The sequence below is a fragment of the Pogona vitticeps genome, chromosome 3 (genome assembly GCF_051106095.1).
Source record: "Pogona vitticeps strain Pit_001003342236 chromosome 3, PviZW2.1, whole genome shotgun sequence".
NCBI classification, from domain to species: Eukaryota; Metazoa; Chordata; class Lepidosauria; order Squamata; family Agamidae; genus Pogona; species Pogona vitticeps.
Genome location: NC_135785.1, coordinates 144,858,545 through 144,882,098, shown reverse-complemented (window position 1 = coordinate 144,882,098; position 23,554 = coordinate 144,858,545). Strand labels below are relative to the sequence as shown.

Below are 23,554 nucleotides of genomic sequence, written 5' to 3'. Positions count from 1 at the left end.
CAGTCACTGCCTGAAACTATGGAGAGCTGCTGTGATCTAGCTTGGCATTGGGCAGCTTCCTATATACCCATTTGTGGTATAATGCAGAGAATTTCTGTTTCAACTGAAAAAATCTTATGGTGTGAATTGATTCACCTAGGTCTTTGATGACATTTTTCTGACTGCAGAAGTGGGATTTTCACTCACACATCCCCAGTCCTTTGTGCTTCTATTCAGACCAGGGGGAAGTGAAACCAAGGTGGAGGATATATCAGGGATCTCCTACCAGCTCTCCTCAGACTGAAGAAGCTACTCGGATAAGTAGTGAAACATTTCAACCTAACAAGAAAGAAGTCCAGTTGCCATGATTCAACTTCCAGATGATCTCACCTGGATGACTGAGAATCTTCACAGATAGATTCCTGCTCATGTTTTACAATCCAGGAGTGAAAGAGGAGTAGCTGACGGATCAAGGTTTAGAGTGATTTGGAAGCAAAAGCTGGTCGGTGAGCAGAAGGATCTGAGAAAGGAGTACACTCACACAATACCCAGCTGTGCAAAATGGTTGGACTGTTTGCAAACTTGCACGAGGAGGCATCCAGTCCCTCTTTCTGCACACGGTTTGTGCCTCCCCCAGCTCTCTACTGTCCCTTCACTTCCTTGTGATCTTATCTCCTGGAATTCTCCACCACTTCTGAAATGTATGTGCAGAAACACACACACACACACACCAAATCCAGTGTAGCTGCACAGACGGTACAGGGATGCAGGGAGTACTTATTGGGTTCTTACCAAAAGGCTATGTTTGGTTGGTTAATGATCTGACTCTTCCTTGAAAGCTAGGCCTCTTCTTGGTGGTGCCACGTGTGCAGTTCCAGTCTAAAGCCTAGGCAGAGAGACTTGAGTTAGGCTGAGATATTTTGCTATCTTGGGCAAAGGATAAGGCAGCACCCTTTTCCATTCCAGGTAAAGAAACAGAGAAAGAACAGCTGTTCCATCCTCCCTCAGCACTGCTAACAAGGGGGCAGTGTTTCCTCCCCTCCCCATTACACCTGAGGGCGGCAAGCGGGTTTACATCTCCATCTTCCAATACTTTGCAGTTGCTCCCTATCCCCAAAATCTGCTTTATTGGGCAGCTGCCTCATTTCGCCCAATGGTAGAGTATCAGCCATGAATGATCACAACTTTTTTTCTATTGCTGCTATGAATCTATTTGAATGAAGATCACTGGCCTGAGCATGCCATTCAGAAGGTTCCACAATATGTACAACAGTCAGTTTTTTGATTGCCTAGAATTACATGCTACTAAATGATATCACCCATCCATTACTTGGATTTTGCTGATTGTGGAAATTTATCTAGCAATGTTTCATCTTTTTTTCATATAAGATTTTGAATAGATTGACTCACACTGTACTTACAGCTGACTAAGCAATAATTTCCAGTTCCAATAAACAGTCCTCCCCTGGAGCTATTTGCAGCTCCTGCAGAAGTTTGGCCATTGTGAGATGTTGGGGGAAAGCTTGGGTTGTTCTGCAATTTCTCTTCAAGGCAGTGTGTGGGAGTAGCGGTTATTACTGTACCTGTGCCTGGATTTACACTTAGAAGAAAGGACACTTTAAAGAGATGTCTCTTTTACTCCAGCCTCAGTAACATCATGTTACAGCTTGGGGATATTTTTTTTTTTTTTGGTAACTTAAAAAAAAAAGAGAACTTCCCCAAGTTCTGATATCACATTGCTCGCCAAGACCTAGAAAATGCTACTGCTGCAACCTTGTTTTACTTTGGATTTCTTGCAGTAAATATTTTCCTGGTCACTAAATCCTCCATATAGGTCACTGAAATATATCTTTCTTCTCCCCTCAGGCTTTTTTGTTTGTTTGGTTGGTTTTTTTGCCATTGTTGGGTAAATTCAGTTAGATGTAATTCAGGCCTCTACACAAATGTAGGCCTCAAACAGACTCATAGTGCTGCTCCTGTTTCAGGTATCTAATTTAATGAAGGAGACATGCCGTACTGTTTCTGAAATGCCATAGATACTCTATAGCATATTACTGCGCATGCTTCTGTTTTTTAATGCAAATATTTTAAGTAGTAGACTTCTTCTTTTAATGTTCCAGCAAATTATTTCAGGGGGTGGCGGTGGAGGGTCTGATTTGAGTTTCCTTGTACAGTGGTGCCTCGCATTACGATGTTAATTTGTTCCAGCAAAATCGCTGTAAAACGAAAATGTCGTAATGCGATTTTAAAAAGCCCATAGAAATGCATTAAAACCCGATTAATGCGTTCCTAGGGGCTTGAAACTCACCGTCCAACGAAGATCCTCTATAACGTGGCCATTTTCTCTGCCTGTGCAGCGAGGAATCCGTGCCAGAAAAGAGTGGGTGGCCATTTTGTTTACCCGGTGGCCATTTTGAAACCACTGATCAGCTGGCTGAAAATCCGCTTTGCGATGATTGGTTCCTGAAGCAGGGAACCGATCATCGCAAAGCGAAATTCCCCCATAGGGAACATCGTTTTGTGATCGCAAAAACATCGACGTCTAGCGATTTCGTCATCAAACGGAGCACCCGTTAAGCGAGGCACCACTGTAACTTTGAACTTCCAAATGATTGTGGATTTGTAATATTGGTCACATTAGAACTAGGACTTGAAGGACTGCAAATTAGCAATAGATTTGCTCAAAGAAGAGCTTTGATATAAGCCTGGAAGAAGCCTGGGACATCTGCCTCTGTGTTCCTCCACACTCCTAAGAACCCTGGTTTGTAAGGGCTCCCAACTGCATAGGGCAATGTAATCTAAGGCAGTCACTTATATAGTACCAAAAAGGCACCTGCTGTATTTGCATAGTAATGCATGTGCTGATTTATTTGTTCAGATGCAAAATCAGGAATTATTTTTACAATTTGAACAGAATTCCAGTACGTTTCACCTGATGGAGGAGACTCATGGGCTTGTTGATATGTGAGTCTATCAAGGCGTCCCATCCAGGGACTAACTGTGAATGGGAAACTTTAAGGCCCCTGGTCCCCTTCTGTTACATTTGTAGGTGGCAAGTGCTGGGTTGCATTCTTGAGCCAGTACAATTCCGAAGGAGCCCTGATAAATGTTTGCAGGTCAAGCTGAAAAGTCATCACATTAAATCTCAGGGGCAGGCAGAAGCAGGTTGTCAGACAGTCCAGGTCAAGGCAAAGGTAGACATGAGTGAGACCCTGTTAATGACTTGTCTCCAACAAACTAACTGACCGGTATTCACAAAATATATGGTTCTCACCCTGCTTAACTCAGGCATTCAGCTGTTTCTAATCAGTTATCAAGACATCTTGAGATACTGCTGCTGCTGTTTCCTGAACCTTCTTAGCTGTCATTTTTCTTTTGGGAAAATGGGTCTCTCATCTGCCAGGCTCTCATCGTCATCCAACACCTCACTGGCAGAATTGCCCTCTGCTGTTCTGCCCGAGGCTTCCCTGAGAGCGCTATCAAGAGGCGTTCCTCCTGTTCACTGGCTCCCTCTGGCTGCAAGAGATCCTCTTCCAAAAATGGCAGCCTGAGGTGAAGCATGACACCCTCCTTATGGTTCTTTAGCCTAAATCCAAATGCTAGTTCCAATCAGTGTAGACCCACTGAATCAATTGCTGAAAGGCAAGTCAACACCTATGTAAATTCTACTGACACAATGGATCTACTCTGGCTGGAATTACTTACTAGATTCATTCCTTTATCTTTAAATTAGATTTGCACTGGACATCCCTTTAAACAGAGGGCACCATGATGCCTGATTATGTTATTGTTTATAGGGTACCAGGAAGTGTATTGTTCTGAAATACATTGGTTTAGTGAGTATGTGATGGGAGAAAGTGAGTGAAAAGAGTGGAATGTTGTTTAAAATGGTTCTGATTGGTTGGGAGAAACTAGGGAAATTGAGTGCTAGTGAGGTTTTTGGAAGAGTGTTTTTGAGGGGATGTTAGAGAGATCCTACAGAGGGTGGTTTTGACAGGGTGAGAGGTGATGGACAGAGTGAAGAATTATGCGGAATGAATTGAAAGCCTAGGAATGAATAACATCTTTCAGACACTTTTACTTTAATAAAATCATAATAAATTAATTTAAATTGAGTGATGTGGAGCTCAAAACCTGAGGGATGGCTATGTTGAGAGGGCTTGGGTGAAGGGACAAATATACATGCATAGGGACAACTAAAGGGTGGTGGCAGCAAAAGAGGAAGAGAGGAAACAAGTGGTGATCATCAGAGAAAACATGTTCATTCCTATTGTTATTTAAACAGACATTTACCTAAATAGTCAAGTGGCAAGACAAAGGGAGTTTTGACATCAGATGGGTGGGACAGACACTTTCCAAAGTGGAGGTGTCCTCTGGCAGCCTGTGAAACGGAGAAGTGTCCTCTGTGAAAGAGTCAATCTAAGCACTCTAGTAGACACTTGATAAATGTGCTTATATCTCATTCTAGATATTCTCCATCAACAGAGGAACATTGAAAATGCAGTTGACACATCCCCAATTATTTCTTCATTTAAAACAAAGTCCTCTTCAGAAAAAGATTGGAGGCTTTAAAATATCTACACTCATCCATACAGATTATCTGTTTGCATAATTTTTTTTATCCTCTACTGGACAAGTGCCACTTCTTTCCATTGCAATTGACAATACTTACCTTCACTTTGCTAATTTTATGACACCACCATGCCTCAGGCCTTAGGTCAGAGATTTGCAGAATGGGAACATTTTCCATAGAAAAGGAACTCTGGTTTGCAGACTGGGAAGAATTTGCATAGAACAGGAACTGTGGTTTCCAGATCATTCTGAAATGAACATCTCTTTTTCTCTCTGTCTTTTGTTGATGTTCTGGTGGCCCAATAAGGGAATTGCCCGGTTTTGATTCTGCTGTGTGACTATGCAGTTGCATTTCTTTTTTCTTTACTATGGAAAGGACCACAAATAGCCGTGAAGGGCAGAACCTACCACTAGAGGAAGGAGTCTTATTGTCACTCAAAATAGGCTGTACTGCACTGAGGATTTTGGAATCTATCAACACTGGTTGCATCTTACAAAACCTGAACTGTGTGGAAAAACAGAAAACTCCAACAAGCCAAATGTAATTGTTTCCTCTTCTCAGACAAACATGGCACATTGCAGTTAAATAAAAGCTGAAGTGAATGGCTGTATAGAAGGAAAGTAGGGTGTGTGGAAGAGTGAGGCTTTGGAGCCCAATCTAGTTCATGCATGTTTCAATAAACTATGATGGTTTAGTACATCAGATGAACTAGTCCACTGTGTATTGGGCAAAAATAAAAGGGGAAAAAAAGAAGGCGAACACATTGTGGCACTTTAAAAACTGCTATATTTTTAATGTGAGCTTTCATGAACAAGTCCACTTCCTTAGCTCACTGCATTCCAGCAATTTAGAACATACGGTACCTATTCCGAGCAGCTGATTGAGCTAATTTGTCACACAGATGTGTAAATAATGAGGTTGCTTAAGCTGATGCTGTTAACCTTCTTACTTAAACAAAGTGCAGCCGTCACATGTTCATTTTTGTGCATTTCTCTCAAATCTCCTTGTAAAATCAGTCTTCATTAACTAAGGTGTTCCTTGACAGCTTGGACTATTTAATCACTTTGTGTTTGACAAACCTGGAAGCCAGCATCATTTCCTTTTTGTTGTTGTTGCTACTTTGACAGTTGTGGGCATTCTTCTGTGATTAAGCTTTGATCCAAATCTTCAACAGAACAGGATTTTTGTTTTAAAAAGGAAGGTTTTACTTTAGCTTATATAAAAACATGGCCTTAGGTTATATGAAAATGTGAACAGTATGTACTTCTTGCTTTTATCTTCCTTTTGTGATCCTTTGTATACAAGAATAAATTTGCTTTTCATCTTACCCCTACAACTCAAAATCTTAAACTGTTAGATTTTCTTTAAAAAGCAAAACACCAAAAACACAAAGCTAGGTTGGATCCAGAGTCTGCTTATGAAATTCTTCCATAGATGGAAAGTAAGGAGTAATCATAGCTCAGTGGTTTAGGTATTTGGCTGCAGAGCCAGAGGCTGGGAGTTTGATTCTTCACTGTATCTCCTTGACAGGGGCTGGACTCAAAGAGCCACAGAGTCCTTTCCAGCTCTGCAGATCTAAGATGATTTTTATCATCACTTTAACCTCTAGTGTGCACTCGCGAAGGGGTGGGGGTTGCTTGTGCGCACACAGGCACTCACCACATGCATGGAGGGGCTGGGGGGGCCGGAGTGCGTGCGGGGGTGGGAGTGGGAGATCTGTTTCTGCAGCCCAGTCTGGCCCAGGCCATGGACCGGCACCAGGCCATGGACTGGGGGTTGGGGACCCCTGCGCTACATCGCAGGGAATTAGTGTTGTGAGTTCCAAACTGGAAGGGAGTACAGTGGTGCTCCGCTTGACAACGATAATCCATTCCAGCAAAATCGCTGTAAAACAAAATCGTCGTCAAGTGAAAGTAAAAAGCCAATTGAAATGCATTAAAAACCGGTTAATGCATTCCAATGGGCAAAATACCTCACCGTCCAGCGAAGATCCTCCATAGGGCGGCCATTTTCCGGTGCCTATAATGCGAGCAATCTGTCCTGAACACAGCGGGGAGCCATTTTGCACAGCGAGCAACCATTTTGAAAACCCGACGATCAGCTGTTTTTGATCATCGTAAAGTGAACGGTTCCTGAAGCGATCACAAAAAACTTATCGTACAGCAGATTATCATACAACGAGGTAATCGTCAAGCGGGGCACCACTGTATTTGAGGAAATAGCCTGTCCCCCTTCTGTCCATGGAAGCCTTCACTTAGTTCCTTCTGGAAATGAAAGGAACTCTTATGTTTGCCAGAATGGAAACAGAAGCTTCTCCTATTCATTCTATCTTTTCCTATAGATATTCACTATATTATGTTTTTCATACATATTCCATTACTTGAATTTCTGATTTCCCAGCACATTTCACTGGTAATATGAATGTGTGTTTATTAAACCACCTTTAAAGGAACTGTTACCTATATTTAGCAATAATTACATGCAATCAGATTATTCCCAAAGGTGGCCCTTTTCAGGATTTTCTGTGAATAGAGTCCTAGGCCCCAAACTAGGCAATACGATTAGCACCTTAATAGGAACAGAACTCTTTGGAATGTTACAAGATGTCTGAGCATCCTTGCATAGCCTTTCCTCACTCTGTATTTTGCAGATTAGTTTATTTTTCTTTTCTGATTGGTGATTGGGAAGTAAACAGAGGTTTCATTTGCAAGTCTAACTGTGCTTGGGAAGAATTTGATGCTCAGAGAGAAAATGTTTTAATTGCAGGAAATAAAAAAAATCCTAATTTTTTGATCTGACATTCTGTCTGAAAAATGAGGTCTTTTATTTGCCCCAGTGGGCAACAGATATAACCAGAGATGATATGACTATTCACAGGTGCAATTAATTTGAAGATTTATTTACATCACAGCAGATAAACAGGGAATAAGATCCACAAAATGAAGGAACAATATAAAAGAAATAAAAGGAAAATCAATGAATTTCTAACAATACAATGCAATGATGAAATAAAAAGTGCAAAGCAGAACAACCTGTATTGAATTACAATTATGCAAAAGTAGTCACAATTATGAAACATTGTATTTGCCCTTAACCTTTCACCAGCCTTGTAGTTGAAGCTCACTATGTTCCAGCTATTAGTAGTCTTTGCCTAAAGATTAAGAAGAACTATGTATATCTACTATTCTAAGGAACAGGTTCCCAAAGACTACGGGGAATATGTGGGAGAATTGATCCAGGACAATTCAGATGGGAATACAGAAGGGAAAATGTAAAATAAAGTAGTGAAATCACTGGTGTGTGTGTGTGTGTGTGTGTGTGTGTGTGTGTGTGTGTGTGTGTGTGTGAAGGAAGGTGTTTTGTTTAGTCGTTTAGTCGTGTCAGACTCTTCGTGACCCCATGGACCAGAACACGCCAGGCCCTCCTATCCTCCACTGCCCCCCGGAGTTGTGTCAAATTCATGTTGGTTGCTTCGCAGACACTGTCCAGCCATCTCATCCTCGGTCGTCCCCTTCTCCTCTTGCCTTCACACTTTCCTAACATCAGGGTCTTTTCCAGGGAGTCTTCTCTTCTCATGAGATGGCCAAAGTACTGGAGCCTCAGCTTCAGGATCTGTCCTTCCAGTGAGCACTCAGGGTTGATTTCCTTTAGAATTGATAGGTTTGTTCTCCTTGCAGTCCAAGGGATTCTCAAGAGCCTCCTCCAGCACCACAATTCAAAGGCATCAGTTCTTTGGCGGTCTGCTTTCTTTATGGTCCAGCTCTCACTTCCATACATCAGGAAGGTGTAGAATCACCCAAAAGGAGTAATCTAATGCATTGTAGAAACTGAAGCTTCTCTCAGAATAAAGATATGTAAACTAAGGCCCCAAAGTCCCAGAGCAGTCAAAAGCTGCAAAAGTAAAAATTAATGAGAAAAAGTGAACTGAAAAGCATCTGCATGTGAACATGATTGTATGAATGAATGTGACTGAGTCTCAGTCTTCTTGTCCCCCGCCCCCCGCAAAAAAAATTGCTTTTTGCTCCACTGATGCACCTAATTTTCCTTCATTCTGGCTGGCTTCCCAGAAAGTAAAACACCCCTTTGCCCCTATGGTACATAATGTGACAGTAGAAGCTTATGAGGATATACTCTGAGCTTGGAGCTATTGAAAATATCCAACTGTGGCGATCACCCTACTTTGGCTCAGATAGAAGATTATTTGCATGCACCAATGAGAGCTGTTGGGAGGCGGAGCCAGAAAAACTAGAAGGGAGGGGTGAGTCAGAGTCCAGTTAGTTCAGTCAGAGTTTTGAGAGAAAGAGTTTGGGGGTTTGAGGCAGAGAGAGTGTTTAAGGAGTGATTAGTCAGAGTGTAACCTGTATTAATTAAGACAGAAGAGGTTAAAGTAAAATACTGAAGCTTTGTGTAACTTTAAGAATGTGCTTAAGAACTAGTCCTAAAACAACCTGTAATTAATAAACCTGTTTCTGTTTAAAAATTCAGTACTGAATGGACCTCAGTCTTTCATAGGAAATATAGGTTGATAAAAAGATCAATTGGTGGCAGCGTGTTAAAGGGCGTATTTGGTGAAACAAGCAGGGGCCACGGGGTAAACGCCTCACCAACCTTGTAACCTTTCGATACTGTTCCATTGCCTCCCAACTCAGCCAGAACCTTGTTTCCACAGCAGTCCTGTATCTGTCTATTTCCCCCCCTCTCATTTCATCATGGAAATGTCCAGGCTTGAAGGCATCCTCACCCTTTTTGCCAACAGGAAACAGTCAGTTGTGCTGTTTATGAAACAAATCGAAGATTTCCTCAATGCTATTCCATAGGCAGGTCATACCACAGGTCTGTAGCCCATTCCATAGGCCATATATCTCTAGGACAGTCCAACATACATGTACGCATGCCTTTTCCCAGGGTACTCTTATATCTAATAGCTGGATCCGATTAACACTGTCAGGTACAATTTAGGGTCTATAAATCCTTACTAAATTTTGTTTTTTTGGCAATGCTATGGGGCCTCTTAAACTTGGTGTCACACAAGTCCTCTGAACATCTTGAATCTGCCAATAGGAAAAAAAGAGACAGACCGACAGACCGATCGACCGACCGACTGACCGACCGACCAATAGATAGATAGATAGATAGATAGATAGATAGATAGATAGATAGATAGATAGATAGATAGATAGATAGATAGATAGATAGATAGATAGATAGATAGATAGATAGATAGATAGATAGATAGTGTTGAGTGGCAGAGACATACACGTACCTGCTGGTTTTTTAATGTCCAGTACTACCTACAAGATTTCTTCCATTTTTAATGGCTCATCTGCCTGCATCTCTTAATACAAGTTACTAAGAGCACCATGAAAGGGAAGAGCTGTTTTTTTCCCCACACTTCACAGAAACTTTCAGCCTTGTCAGCTGGAGACAGTTCTCATTTTGTGGTCTGTGGCGTGTTTTTCCTTCCCTAATACTTTTGCAATCCTGATAGTGATATGAATACATGCTTTCAGGGGCCTCTCTCTTTTTCCGTTGTAAGAGCTCATTTATAGTTAGGGAATATTTACATTTCAAGAGCAATTTTTGCATGTTTAGAATCTGACCTAATTTTAGCCATTTTATGTTTGCTTTCTGTTTCCTTGTCTCCTTTTCATGCTTTTAACACACACAGGATCTGAAGAACAAAATGCTTCATTATGCAGCTTTGACAGACTTCAGAACGGTTGGTTGCCTTCAGCATTTTTTATTTTTAAAAAAGTCCCCTATGCTCAACAGTTAGGTGTGTGAGAGAATCTAACGTGCTTTAAAAAATCAGTCTATTTCAGCTTAATTATAATAGTGCAGGTGAATTAAGGTAAGGGAGCCGGAGCTTGCAGGGATGAAGTCCTAGGACTTTGGGGGAAGGAAGGATGGTGGCACATCTGTATCTTCCCCCTCTTCCCACCACTTCCCTGTTCCTTATGAGCTTAGTTTGCAATGCTCGCAGTAACTGGGAGGGAAATGGATTTCCTCATGAACAGAGCATGTTTGGCAGCTCTCAGTATTGTAATACAGTGTATCTGAGGTTGCTTTGATTTTGAATGGGCAATTAAGAACTGCTACATTTATTTTTTAAAAACCTGTTTTTTAACTATTAATATGGACTGATCCAGCTGCTTACATTTTTGGACTCTTGTTGTGGGAGAGGACTGGCTGTGGGAAATGTCATGATAAGTACCTCTACTTGCAAATTTATTACCACACTACAGAAACTAGAAGAAGGCCATTGTCCTTCTATCTTTCCTAGGGTTGTGCATGGTGCAATTTTTAATATTAATATTTAACATTTCTTTCTTTTTGGGTTCTTTCAAAGATGCTTTTTTCATTTCTGTTTTTTTTAAAAATATACTGGTTATTTTGTTTTATATGAAAAGCAAAATGTCCTTCAGGCTTCCTGTTTGTATTTCCCATGTTTTCTTTCACTCCAAAAGCCCTACTACTCCAAAAAGCAGAGGCAAGGCAAAAGAGGATCAATCTACTACTAAAAAAGCAGGTAAAAGTATATGGGAAAGAAAAACAGTAGGGAAAAAAAAAGAAGTAAAGCACCCAAGAATTAGAAAAGAGAAAACAACAATATGAATTCAGTTCTACCCACTAGCACAAGAGACTCAGCAGCATAATTAGAAAGCAGCTTCCAGTAGGATCTGTAAGCTGTTGCAAGCAATTTCTTGCAGCCTGTGCTTTGTTCCTGTGTGTTTTAATCCCCTGTTATGGATTGCCTGGATTTTCTTTGACCATTTGGATTGCTTCTTAAACTATGACTTTGGCTTGCCCTGCTTCTGTAACTATTGCAGTGAGCTTTATAGTTCCTCTTTCTCTTACTTCACCCTTTCCCTAGTGTGGGACTTTACTAGCCAGTAGCTTTTCTTTCCTCATCCAGTGTGGAACAGGACAAAGAGAGAAAGCTTACAAGCTATGCCCAGCCAAGAACAACAGCCACACATACAGCCCAGGAGCACACTTTCACAGTCACAAAACCCACCTATCTGGCCCACACACCCCACAGAAGCAAAAGAGAAAAGAAAGAAAAGAAAGACAGAAAGAAAATACAACAAAAAGAAACCAAAAAATTAACAAACAAAAACTGAGTGGCCCAAATCCCAACACCAAAATATACATCTTTAACAGAATAAATATACAGTAACATTTTTAAAAATTAATCAAATGAAGAAAGTACTGAGGAAAAAGAGCAAACAGCCAAACAAAAAACATACAACCCTCTCCGGAAAACAAAGAAACAAACAAAAGCAAACAAGCAAATAAGGAGATCCCCCTAAAAGAAAATCAACCCCACCAAGACTAAAACTCCTGCAATACAGGGAGATTTCTTATTCTCCACTACTTGATGCTGTCTCTCCTTCAAATCTAGTGGGCAACAGGAGCAGCAAAAATAATCCAAGAAAGGACCAAAACAATGCACACTACACAAAACCCAAAGAGGGGAAAAATCCCCTCCCCCAAAATCAGGGAAAACAATAGCAACACCAACAATAACAATATCCCAAGGAGGCAAGCTTGCACAGACAGCCTGCTTGGCAGGTGCAAAGATAATCCAAAGAAATGGGAATAACCTCTCCCTCATTAAGAAAAAAAGGGAAAAGATCTAATGTGGAGGCATAGCAGACAAGCAGGGGACAGTATAAGATGGAGTGCACCAAGAGGCTCAGCATATACGTAGCAATCCCAAAAGCAACAATTCAATCCAAGAGCACCCCTCACTGTGTTATAGGCCTATTTACAGATTCAAAATTCTTGTTCTTCTTTCCTGGACATTCTGATAGGCTGCTGATAGCTGTAGCAACCCTCCAGCTCCTCTGTTTGTTTTCCTTAACTCCCAGATTTGCCTTTGGGTGCTACATGATCACATGAGAGGAAGGAAGTGCCTGTAAGACTAACATGCTAGGAGGAGGCAAAGAAGGAATTTAGTGTTCCTAGTGTGCATGGAATATACCATGCACATGGTACATGCATGGTATATTTCATGCATATACCATGTGGCTGCAAGGATCACACCACATGGCATATTGGAGCTCTACCCAACCTTAAGCAGTGCTATTTAAGCCACTCCAGTCCTCTCCAACTGAGTTGTCTAGCTAAACCCTAAGTGTTTCATTTTGGATTATCTCATCAGAGAGTTTTCATGATTGGAAATATTCAGAGGTGGTTTACTATTACTTTCCTTCTGCACAGTGCTAACAAGAAATAGTTTGAGTGTTACTGTCATTGTCTGTGGAAGATCCTCCATCAGTGTCATCCTTTAACATTGCTGTTGGGAGTTTCTCCATCTGCACCATCACTAGAGCTATCAATTTCTTCTCCTGAAATGACTATTTGTTGTTGTTTAGTTGTTAAGTCGTGCCCGACTCTTCGTGACCCCATGGAACAGAGCACGCCAGGCCCTCCTGTCTTCCACTGCGTCCCAGAGTTTGGTCACATTCATGTTGGTAGTTTCGGTGAGATTGTCCAACCATCTCATCCTCTGTCATCCCCTTTTCCTTGCCTTCACTCTTTCCCAAGATCAGGGTCTTTTCCAGGGAGATAGATAAAGTGGTCAGGCACTCCCATTTCTTTAAGAACTTGCTATAGTTTGCTGTGGGCCACATAGTCAAAGGCTTTTGCATAGTCAATGAAGCAGAAGTACAATTTTTCGCTCCATAGGGCGCACCTTTCCATAAGACGCACCAATTTTTAGGAGAAGAAAACAGGAAAATATAATCTGTTTTGTTCGCTCCATAAGACGCACAGACTTTCCACCCCCCCGTTTTGTGGGGAAAAAGTGCATCTTATGGTGCGAAAAATACGGTAGATGTTTTTCTGGAACTTTCTGGCTTTCTCCATAATACAGCGCATGTTAGCAATTTGGTTTCTAGTTCCTCTGCTCCTTTGAAATCCAGCTTGTAGTTCTGGGAATTCTTGGTCCACATACTGCTGAAGCCTACTTTGTAGGATTTTGAGCATAACCTTGCTAGTGTTGAAGTGAGTGCAATTGTACGGAAATGGCTATTAGGCATGCATATTTAATTTTTTTATTCCAAATCCCAGAATTCTCCATTCTGGGAGCTCCACTTACCAAACAGTCACCTAAATTGGCCTCATTTGGAGGAAGACTAGGCTGGAAGGCCTCTCAGCCCCAGAGAGGCCACACTCAGGCCTAGTTTCCTATTGGAGAAGGAAGCTGCCCCCAGCCGGCACTCCAGCTTCTTCGGAACCTCCTGGATCTACACTCTAGCTTCCACTCAACCTGCAATGGGAGCAGCTGTTAGACCCATGTTCAGCTTGGGGCCATGGGGCCTTCTAGTCCAGTCTTTTTGCAGGTGAGTACAACTGAGGTGTCTGTCTGGGAGATGGAACTCCCAGAATGCAGAATTCTGAGATTTGAAGTAAAAAAACCCCAGAACCTCAGTGGTCTACTTGTCCAGCTTTGATCATTGTACTTAGACTGTCACTGTTGAGTTTTGTGCATAGCAAAAGGTGAGACAGTTATAGCCTTAGAATTATAAGCAAGTTCCTCAAGAATTCCTCTTATATAATTAGCCCAACAAAAATATCCAGTCAGACAATAGTAAAAAGAAGAAACAATATTTACATATAAAAGGACACATGGGGTTGTTAGTGTTAAAAAGGATAATCATTTATTCTGTTAAAATCATGACTAAGGAGAAACACTCCATTAAGTCTATTAAACTGGCAATAACTGACAAGCCTCAAGAAACTAACTGACAAGCAACACTGCCTTAGAAAGAAAAATGATAAGCCCCCTAGTGACGGGAAGGAAACCGAGATCTTGATTAGTTGCTTAAGAAAATTAACAAACATGTTAGGTTTTCATACATGAGCATGCTGAGTTGCTATATATTTAACACATTTCAACATACAGTGGTGCCTCACTTAGCAATTGCCTTGTTTAACAATGTATTCGCTTAGCAATGAGGTTTTTGGAGCGATTTTGTGCTCTGTTTAACCATGTTTCCTATGGGGAAATTTTGCATAGCAATGTTTGGGACCTTGCTTCGCTTAGCGATGACAGTTTAGGTCCCCCTGTTTCACTTAGCGATGTCCATTTTCGCTATTTTAAGTGTGTCAAACCTAGAGTTCAATGCATTCCAATGGGGGGGGGGGAAATTCACCAAAAATTAATGAAGAGTCAGAACAAAGCCAAATTAAGTTTGCAAAGGTTTTACAAGGTGCACTAACGATTCCAAGCATTTAAAACAGTTTTTGAACATTTGAAGACACTTTAAAAATAGTGAAAACGGACCTGTCAAAACCATTGAAATGCATTGAATAGGCTTCAATGCATTCCAATGGGGGAAACATTGTTTCGCTTAGCGATGTTTCCTATGGCGATTTTCGCTTAAGGACGGTAATGGTGTTTCGCTTAGCGATGTTTTCCCATAGCGATGTTTTTTTGGGAACTAATTAACATCGTTAAGCGAAGCACCACTGTATTTCAACAGTCGTAATGGAGTTTAGCTTCCTGAGGATATTTTTCTAGCTTCCCCGACAAACTCTAATCCCCTCACCACATTAAAGTTTGCATTCAAGAGAGTTTATGTTTGACATGGTGTGGGAATATTTCCTACTACACACTATTGCCATATTTGAGCCAAAATGACTGTGACTAATGGTGCTCCAAAGCAATGGCACTGGGGCATGCTGCCCAACAGCTGGTTACCTTGGTTATGTTGCAGAGTTTTGAATTTCAGGTAAAATCCCTTTGTGCCATGCAGTAGAAGTATAGGGGCTCACAGAAGAGTTTCTCCACTCTTTTCTCATTTGGTGGCACTTAAAAGTCTCAATAACTCACTCTGGAATATTTGTAGGAGTAAAATTGAAAATGTTTCATTACTTAAAGTTGTGAACAGATCAAGAAGCAAACTAACAACACTGCTTCCAACAGTTTAAAAAGAGGAAAAAGAGAAGACTCAGCAGAGAGGTGGGGCTTTCTTTGAATTCAGAGGAAGGAAGGAATGATTGGTTAGTACTGGATAGATTGACAATAACACCAGCCCAGAAAGGTTCCGCCCAATCACTCAAACTACAGATAACATGTGAGGTTGTAAAAACTCCAACAGGTTCTTAGAATGCCTTACAGTTCCTGGCCCTGGAGAGGGAGAGAGTTAGGTCCAATTCAAGCTGAGGAGTTTTAAATTACCCTGTCAAAGGTACCAGCAGTAAAGGTACAAGTTGACTATCAGTGGACTGTAGTGGCTCCATTTGACATTTGTAATTAGAGATGGGGGCATTCATATATGAATATGAGTATCCCCACACAGCTGGACTTAACAAGGGGCCAGCCCCTGCGGCTGGCCTGTCCACTCACGTGTCCAGCAGTGCTGGCAGCCTTGCTCATTCTTCCAATCACTCCCAGAGCTCCACTCTTTTCCTGCTGTCCTGGCCACTCCAGGCGGTGGGAGGCAGGATGAGTCTCCCTGCATGGCTGCTGAGTTGCTAGCTGTGCAGGAAGAGAGCGGAGCTCCGGGAGCGATTGGAAGGATGAGCGAGGCTGCTGCTGGTGCCAGATGCATGATTGAATGGGCTGGCCACAGGGGCCAGTCCCTCATTAAATCCAGCTGTGTGGGGATATTCATATTTGTATACAAATACTAATACCCCCATCCCTATTTGTAATCAACATCAGAAGGCAATTTGGATTTCCTACACTATCTTCTAAACAATTTTTATATACTTACAAACACTATAACACTGAGCTGTTTAGCCTTGGTGCCAACTGGAAGTAGAGAGAAGGTGGGTACTTGAGCTTTAAGCCTGTCACACAGACTAAAATCAGATTTTCTCCTCTTCTAGCACTGTACAACTTCAGTTTTATCTCTCTGCCTGGAGATCTGTGGAAGAACAGCAATTTCTTGAGATTTCAGCTGGTGTTCTGAGACCCAGAAACTCATTCTTGAGTAGTCTGGATTCTTATTTCACAAATCCTATAAAGCCAAGCTATGCTATGATTGCCATCTTGATCCTGTTCTTTGTAAGTGGCAGGATGCTGCAGAATTTTATTACAGGCCTTTGTTTGTTTTCAATTTCAGATCCTCCTGGACACAGCATCACTTCAAGAGGGTTTTAAGCCATACAATACAGGGTTTGGTGATGTGCATGTGAATGATGATATGATCCCCTCAACCCCCGGACATCAGCTGCTTTGAAACGTCTGTTTGCTATCTCTGTAATTGGATACAATCCAAGAATGCTAATAACTTTGAGAGATAAACACAGAAGTTCATGAATGCCCTTCATAAATACAATACTGGCACATAGTAGAGTGGAATTTCATTTAAGAAGCTGCATGCAAAACCAGACATTTTCTGTCTGGTGTCCACTGAAGTACTCCTTTTACATAAAAGGGACATATATGGGGATAAACTATATAGCTCAATGCTAAAAAGATTTTGGAAAGTTTGGCTGTGAAAGTCTAGGGGTTAAAAAGCCACCTTGTTTCAACAAATAGTTGTTTAAGCTTACTTACAAAACACGAGCAAAAGTTTTTAACTGCCTCCTCATAAGTGCTTTAGAAGAGGAAAGTGGAGGAGTTCTTCCTGTCATGATAAACTATGCATTATCATGAACTGTCTCACAGACTGATTAAATCTGCAACGTTAGAGAGAAAATAACCCTGGATATGTGCATTTGCATAAGTTACAGGAACGGGTTTTTAATGACATGCATGATTTGCTTTTATTTATTTAAATATTTCTGGGATACACTTTTGCATACATTTTCCTCTTCAACATTTAAATCAAAAACTCCTTTTCTGTGCCAACTACAGTAATATGTTGCAGGGAGCCCTAGGGGTTTTAATTTATTTGGTTGTGGTTTTTTTTTTTTTTGCTCACCCTTCAAGCAACAACATCAAAAACATACAGTGAAGGCTCCTTAGAAACTTATCAAGAAAGCTACAGTGACAGTCCAGTATTGGTACATAAACTTTCTTGAAAAAACCTCTTGCTTTCCTCTGCTTTTTTCCCCCTCTTAAACATGCAGAGCTTAGAAGTATTGTGTTGCAAGTGGTTTTGGTGGCCATTGTGATTACCACCAACATTTGGCAGCATGATTTCACACCAAAATTCTTCTCCACAGGTAGATATTGGGGAGATGTACTGACCAGAGATGGGGGTATTTGTATATGAATACTCCTGTACAGCTGGATTTAATGAGGGTCATAGCCAACTCCAGGCAGTGGGAGGGAGGATGAATCTCCCTGCATGACTGCTGAGTGGCTAGATGAATGGAAAAAGAGCAGGACTCCAGGAGGGATTGGAAGGCTGACCGAAGCTGCCCGGAGACATCCAGAAGGTTTCACAAAGCAGTCCACAAACAATAGTATCCAAAAACAACAGTTGCTTCCTGTACTGATTTAGCACAGGAGGCAAACCTATATGGCCATGGTGATTAGTCATCGCTTCCAACTGCACTCCTTGGCTAATTCCCTTCAACACTTGCAGCCTTGTCTCAGCTAAGCCCTCAACTGAACCACCACACTGCTACTGGCAGACGTGTGAGTGGATGGTCCAGTTCCAGGGACTGGACCCTCATTAAGTCCAGCTCTGCAGGGGTATTTGTATACGGATATGAATACTCCCATCTCTAGAATTGACAGTAGTATGTCACTGTCAATCTGTTAGCCACTCTAACTGGTGTTTCAACCTTTCTGAAATGTTGCTACTTGTAATAGCTGAAGAGTGTTGGATCGCTGAGTAAACAGATATGGATTTTATCACTAGAGAACGTGTACATCAGATTTTGTGCTGCTCTGCGCTGCTCAGGACTCTTATTTTACTGTACAAACCAGCCAACCAAACAACCAGATGACTGCCCCCCCCTGCAAAAGTAAGGTAAAAACTAACAAGTAACGTAAAAAAAAAAACCTGGCATGGTGAGCAAAACAGTGAATTATTTTTTAAAACGTAAAACATTGACAAATTGTTTTCATTCATAATCTAACAAATAGCATAAGAAGTTACTTTTAAAAGCTGTGTTTCCCTCCTGCCATATCTTAATTTCTTAATTTCTTATACTTTCGCCACCTTGGATCTATAATATATGTTTATTGGTTTTATTGTTTTTAAATTTGTAAATTGCCCAAAGTAGACCGTTGGTCTAGATGGGCGGGATAGAAATCAAATAAATAAATGAATAAATGAATAAATGAATAAATGAATAAATGAATAAATGAACAAACAAACAAACAAACAAACAAACAAATAAATAATGTCCCAAGCTTGGGTGTTAAAAGTATCATTCATTATTTTGTTGGTAACAAGATCATAATGATGTTCCTTTAGAAAACAATGTAATGCCTGGTAAAGCTCTCACGTTTTGAGTATAACAAGTAGAGATGGGCACAAACTGCTGAACCCGGAGTTTGTGTTGGTTCGTTTTTTGGCCAAACAGTGATTCCTGACCAGGCCTCCTCTGGTGGGTACCCACTCAGAGGCAGTGCCCGGAGGAGATGGAGCAGGGAAGTCAGAGCACTGCTTCTGAGTGGGGCTCCCACCAGAGGAGGCAGGGCTGGGAAGCACTCAACACTACTAGTTCACCTGTTCAGCCAAAAAATAAATCAGCATAATTTGTGCCCATTTCTAATTATGAGTAATGTTTATTTCTCACTTTTGAAATGTGACATTCAAGAATTTTGGATTGTTTGGGGCAGTTTTGTTTTGGAAAAAGTGTATTTGTACATACTACAACTTTACTATTACTGCTACTGATGTTTATGATTATTTAACTAAAAAATAACTTATTTCTAATGGATTACCCTTGATTTGCTACTTCGGAAAAACAACAAGTTGTAGCCAATGCAGCATTACTGAACAAAAAAGTTCTAGTCTTGAGATGGGAGTGGCACATGACCCCCACTTCCTTTATCAGTTCGCTTATCAGAGAGGAAGTAACTGAAGGTCAGTGGTGTCATGTGTGTGCAGGGGCTACAGGGGCCATTGTCCTGGGTACAGAATTCTTAGGGGCATGTGGGCCAGCCCCTCGGCTGAACAGGTGTTTGGAGGTTACCCGCCCTGCCTCCTCTGGTGGGCGCCAACTCGGAGAAGGCGTGGCTCCTCTGGGCATTGCCTGTGAGTGGGGGAGCCCACTACAAAAGGTGGGGCTGAGAACCACCGAAGCAGCAGTTTGTGACCATCTCTACACAGCCTATGTTTAATGCCATTCTAACAACAGAGAAAAGGGGGGAAAAGAGAAAGAAAGCAAAAGTCTTTTTCAGAAAGATATTCTGGGATACTACTTCCTATTGTACAACCATTGTCTGGCCTGGTAGAAGCAGAAGCTTTTTATCCTAATTTTAGCACAGAGGTTCAGAGTTGTGTATATTTCTGACATGTTCTGACAAGTAAAACATCCTAAACTGCTTGTTTCCTATTGCCTAGGATGGAATGAAGATAAACAAAGGGCAACAACAGAATTGCTGAGTTCCACCCATGAAGCAAATCATAGGAGAGCTAATGTGATTTCCGAAAAGATGCTTGTTAATCATTCCGGGACTGCTGTCTCTTTCACAAGAAAAACATTGAAAAATTTAATATAGATTTATAGAGGCATTCCAGATGTCTGTTTGAGTGAAAAATTTATACTGATTACATTTTTAAAAAAAGTGAATGTGTATATCTAAATATTTCTTTCATCCTGTGTGTATTTCAATCCACATAATCTGTTCAGATCATTTGTCTTAATGTATGCAGAGAGAAAAAGCCTTAAAATATCTCTCACTGAAAGGTTTTAAGACTGAATGGAAGATTAGTCTTTGCCACATTATTCTGAAGAGCTAGGCAACATTTACTTAGCTTGCTGGCAACAAAGATAAAGCCTGGCAAAACCTTATATCTAAGCCCTTTATGAGCTTATGCCTTACATGGTGTGAATATATATATACACACCAGGGCTCACTTCCTACATATCACACTGGAGGGTGAGCCAGAACAATCATAATGCTGGTACCTCAAAATGATGTTTTTTTAAAAAATGATGTTACTGGGCTATGTTGCCTGCTGGCTGATTGGCCATTCATTCGAATGGGTTATAGCAGTGTCCAGTGAGAAGGAAGAAGAGGGCCCAGCAGAAGCCATGGATGCCTTTAAATCGCCTTGTGGAAGATAGGTGGTTACACCAGTGTCTAGCAGTATGAGCTAGCAGTAGACTCCAGTGGCTCAGCAATCAGGCTCAGAAGCCCACCAGTTACCTTGTAAGTTTGGATGAGGAAGAGGAAGCAACAGAGTGGCGGGACATTTAAACTTCACCTGCACACTGAGGTACTAAGGGGAGCAGACCATGGAGGGAAAAACACAGCATCTCTCTGGCCAGAGGAGCAACCAGGGAAAGAAGCTATGAAAGGAGGTGCAAGCACAATCCTGGGAAGGTTTTAGGTCAAAAGACATGCAAAACCCCAGGAGCTGGGCTGTTCATTTGTTACCCACATCCTATTAAAAGATCATGTATTTTGGAGATTCTTCCAGCAGAAGTAGCCAGACTAGGGAAGGGAGTATTAAATCTTGACTAGGGGTTTATGGAGCCTGTCCATCAAGGGAAGCTGAGTTCTGGTGCCTAGGCATGTGGGGGACCTACAGAGCTGACCTTCCTCACAGGGAGAATTGCGGAAAGACCCCTGAGCTCCAGCCTACCTTCAACAGTAGGAGGTTATAGGTCATCAATCAATCTGATGTGATGTATCTTGAGTGCTCCTGAGGATGGCTCTGTAGAGGCTGAAGAACGGGACTGGATCGGCACAGATGAAAGCATTAGACTGAAGCCTCCAAAAGGAATTGTGGTTTGCCCCAAAGAAACTCCCATTCAGCGAGGACATAGGGGCTGTGCATGCCCACTCTGAACCAGTGAAGTAACCAGAAAAGAGGATTCAAAGAAGTACTTAGCACTTATTTGTGCACCCTGTTGGCTCATAAAGGTGGAGGAGAATGGCTTTGATGTTTGCTGGTCAAGGGGGAGAATCCTACATGGCCATATTTAATGGGTGACTGGCAAAGGCATGTGTTCCTAAACTGTCATGTTCACATGCCACTGACTCCCCATCACACATACACAAACTAGAAATGCCTGTGTGTTGTTTACACATGGTAGGTTGGACCCCGGATTTGGTTTCAGTAGTCAAGTGGGCTCCATTCACAAAAGTTGCCTCTGCCTCACTTTGGGATATCCCCTCTTTTTTTCTTGCACCACCACTCATGCGCTTCAGCATTATACTGTAATCTTCTGTATAAAGAGTGTGGATAATTCTGTGTCCATCAGTCCAGTCGCACATTCAAGAGAAAATTGGACAACGATCTGTTAGGTGACTTGGATTCCTACACCGAGCAAGGGGGGTTGACTCGACAGCCTTATAGGCCCATTCCAACTCTGTATTCTGTGATTCTATTATTCTGTGCTTAAATCAGGATCCAACCATCTATGTTTCTTACAAGTAACAATGGTATAATAGTCATGATAAATAAAAAGTGCTGTTACAGAAAGTATGTAGTCGGTTATGCCTTTTATTTATTATATGGCTGAAGCTTATATATTGTACATTTCTCCCTTCAGCAACGTTGGGGTGCTGGACTGTCATGTAGTTCTAAATCTGTGTATAATTCTTATGCCTTCAAAAATGTAACTATAAAGCATAAACAGTTCTCTCTCTCTCTCTCTCTCTCTCTCTCTCTCTCTCTCTCTCTCTCTCTCTCTCACACACACACACACACACACACACACACACACACACACACACACACACTTCTCTCTATCAGGGGTCTCTTCCATAGCATTGACGATTCTTTCCATACAGCACCATGTGTAATGAGCTTTAAAGGTCCTAATGGCCCCCTGATCTAGAGGCAGAATTAGAGATGTTGTGTTGGGAGCAAGTAGACCACTTTTGTTGCCTTCAGTGTTGAACTCATTGGGGGCCTGTTCCCACTGGTGGAATAAACTAGGAGAAGGCTCTTTTTGGTGGTGGGGGAGGGGGGATTTGGGCTAAAGTCACATGGACTTTAGCCCAAATCCTAAATTTTGGGGTTGATGTGTGTGTCCTCACTGCTGTCACCTTGTCCTCCCCACCACCACTGCTTCCTTGGCTTCCCCTCTGATGCTGCCTTGATCTCCCCGCTGCAATCGCCACTGCCACTGCCACTGCCTCGGCCTCCCTGGGTGGTATGGCACCTGCCTGGAGCCAATGACCTTGCTTCCCTACCCCCGAGAAGCCAGCTGAGAGGAACCAAGGCAGCAAAGCTGGGTTGCTGTCTCTGAGCAGGCACTGTGGTGCCCACTTAATCCAGGCAGTGAAGCCGGGTACTCCTCCTGCTGCCTTGGCCGCCTCTGGGTCATCTTCCTTTCTACTCCTGTTTTTCCCCTCTTGCCAAATAGACTGAAATACATCCAGTTGAAATAAATGACCCTCTGAAGGAAGAGTATTTTATGTATCTTTCAAACAAACAAACAAAAATCCATGCTTCCCTGGGAAAATAATCCATGCTTGCATTTACATCATGGAGACACCTTATTTAAATAATTTTTTTAAAAAAAGCAGAATCCAATTCAACTGAGGTTCTTATTGCCAGTGAGGTCAGGATCTGGGTTCTGGGTGGGTGGAGACACAGTATTTATTGAATATTTATTTATTTATTGAAAAAAATATTTATACAAAAAATCCATGTATAACTGAAACCATGCTGTTGAGACCCACACAATTTGAGGGAGAAATGTACTTTTTATTTTATTTTATTTTAGGGTTTATTTATTTATTTTTTAACAACTAGAGATAAGGTAAGGAATACATAAGGTAAAGGGGGATATGGGGAAAAATGGGGGGTAGGAGAACACAGAATATACAATCATCCAATCTGTTCATGCTGCGATATCGACTTTCCGCCTTTCTATAATTTAATTGCCCTCCAGGTTTCAACTTACAATTGCTGTACATCTTAGTTTAAATCTATGTTACTCAAACACTATCTGGGG

The 23,554-nt window shown here is 41.6% G+C and overlaps 1 protein-coding gene across 2 annotated transcripts in view; it reads left to right on the top strand.

Annotated features, from left to right (window-relative positions):
- KCTD12 (potassium channel tetramerization domain containing 12) overlaps positions 1 to 20,209 on the top strand; it is a 58,664-nt gene extending 38,455 nt beyond the window's left edge. The window contains exons 1-3 of one of the 2 annotated variants that reach the window (XR_013543795.1): positions 10,152 to 10,271; positions 16,633 to 16,752; positions 19,981 to 20,148. The gene's annotated coding sequence lies outside the window, so the exon portion shown is untranslated. Of the gene's footprint in view, positions 1 to 10,151; positions 10,272 to 16,632; positions 16,753 to 19,980 lie in introns of those variants that run through there. The other variant, XR_012085345.2, reaches the window with a different exon arrangement.
- Positions 20,210 to 23,554: the final 3,345 nt, after the last annotated feature.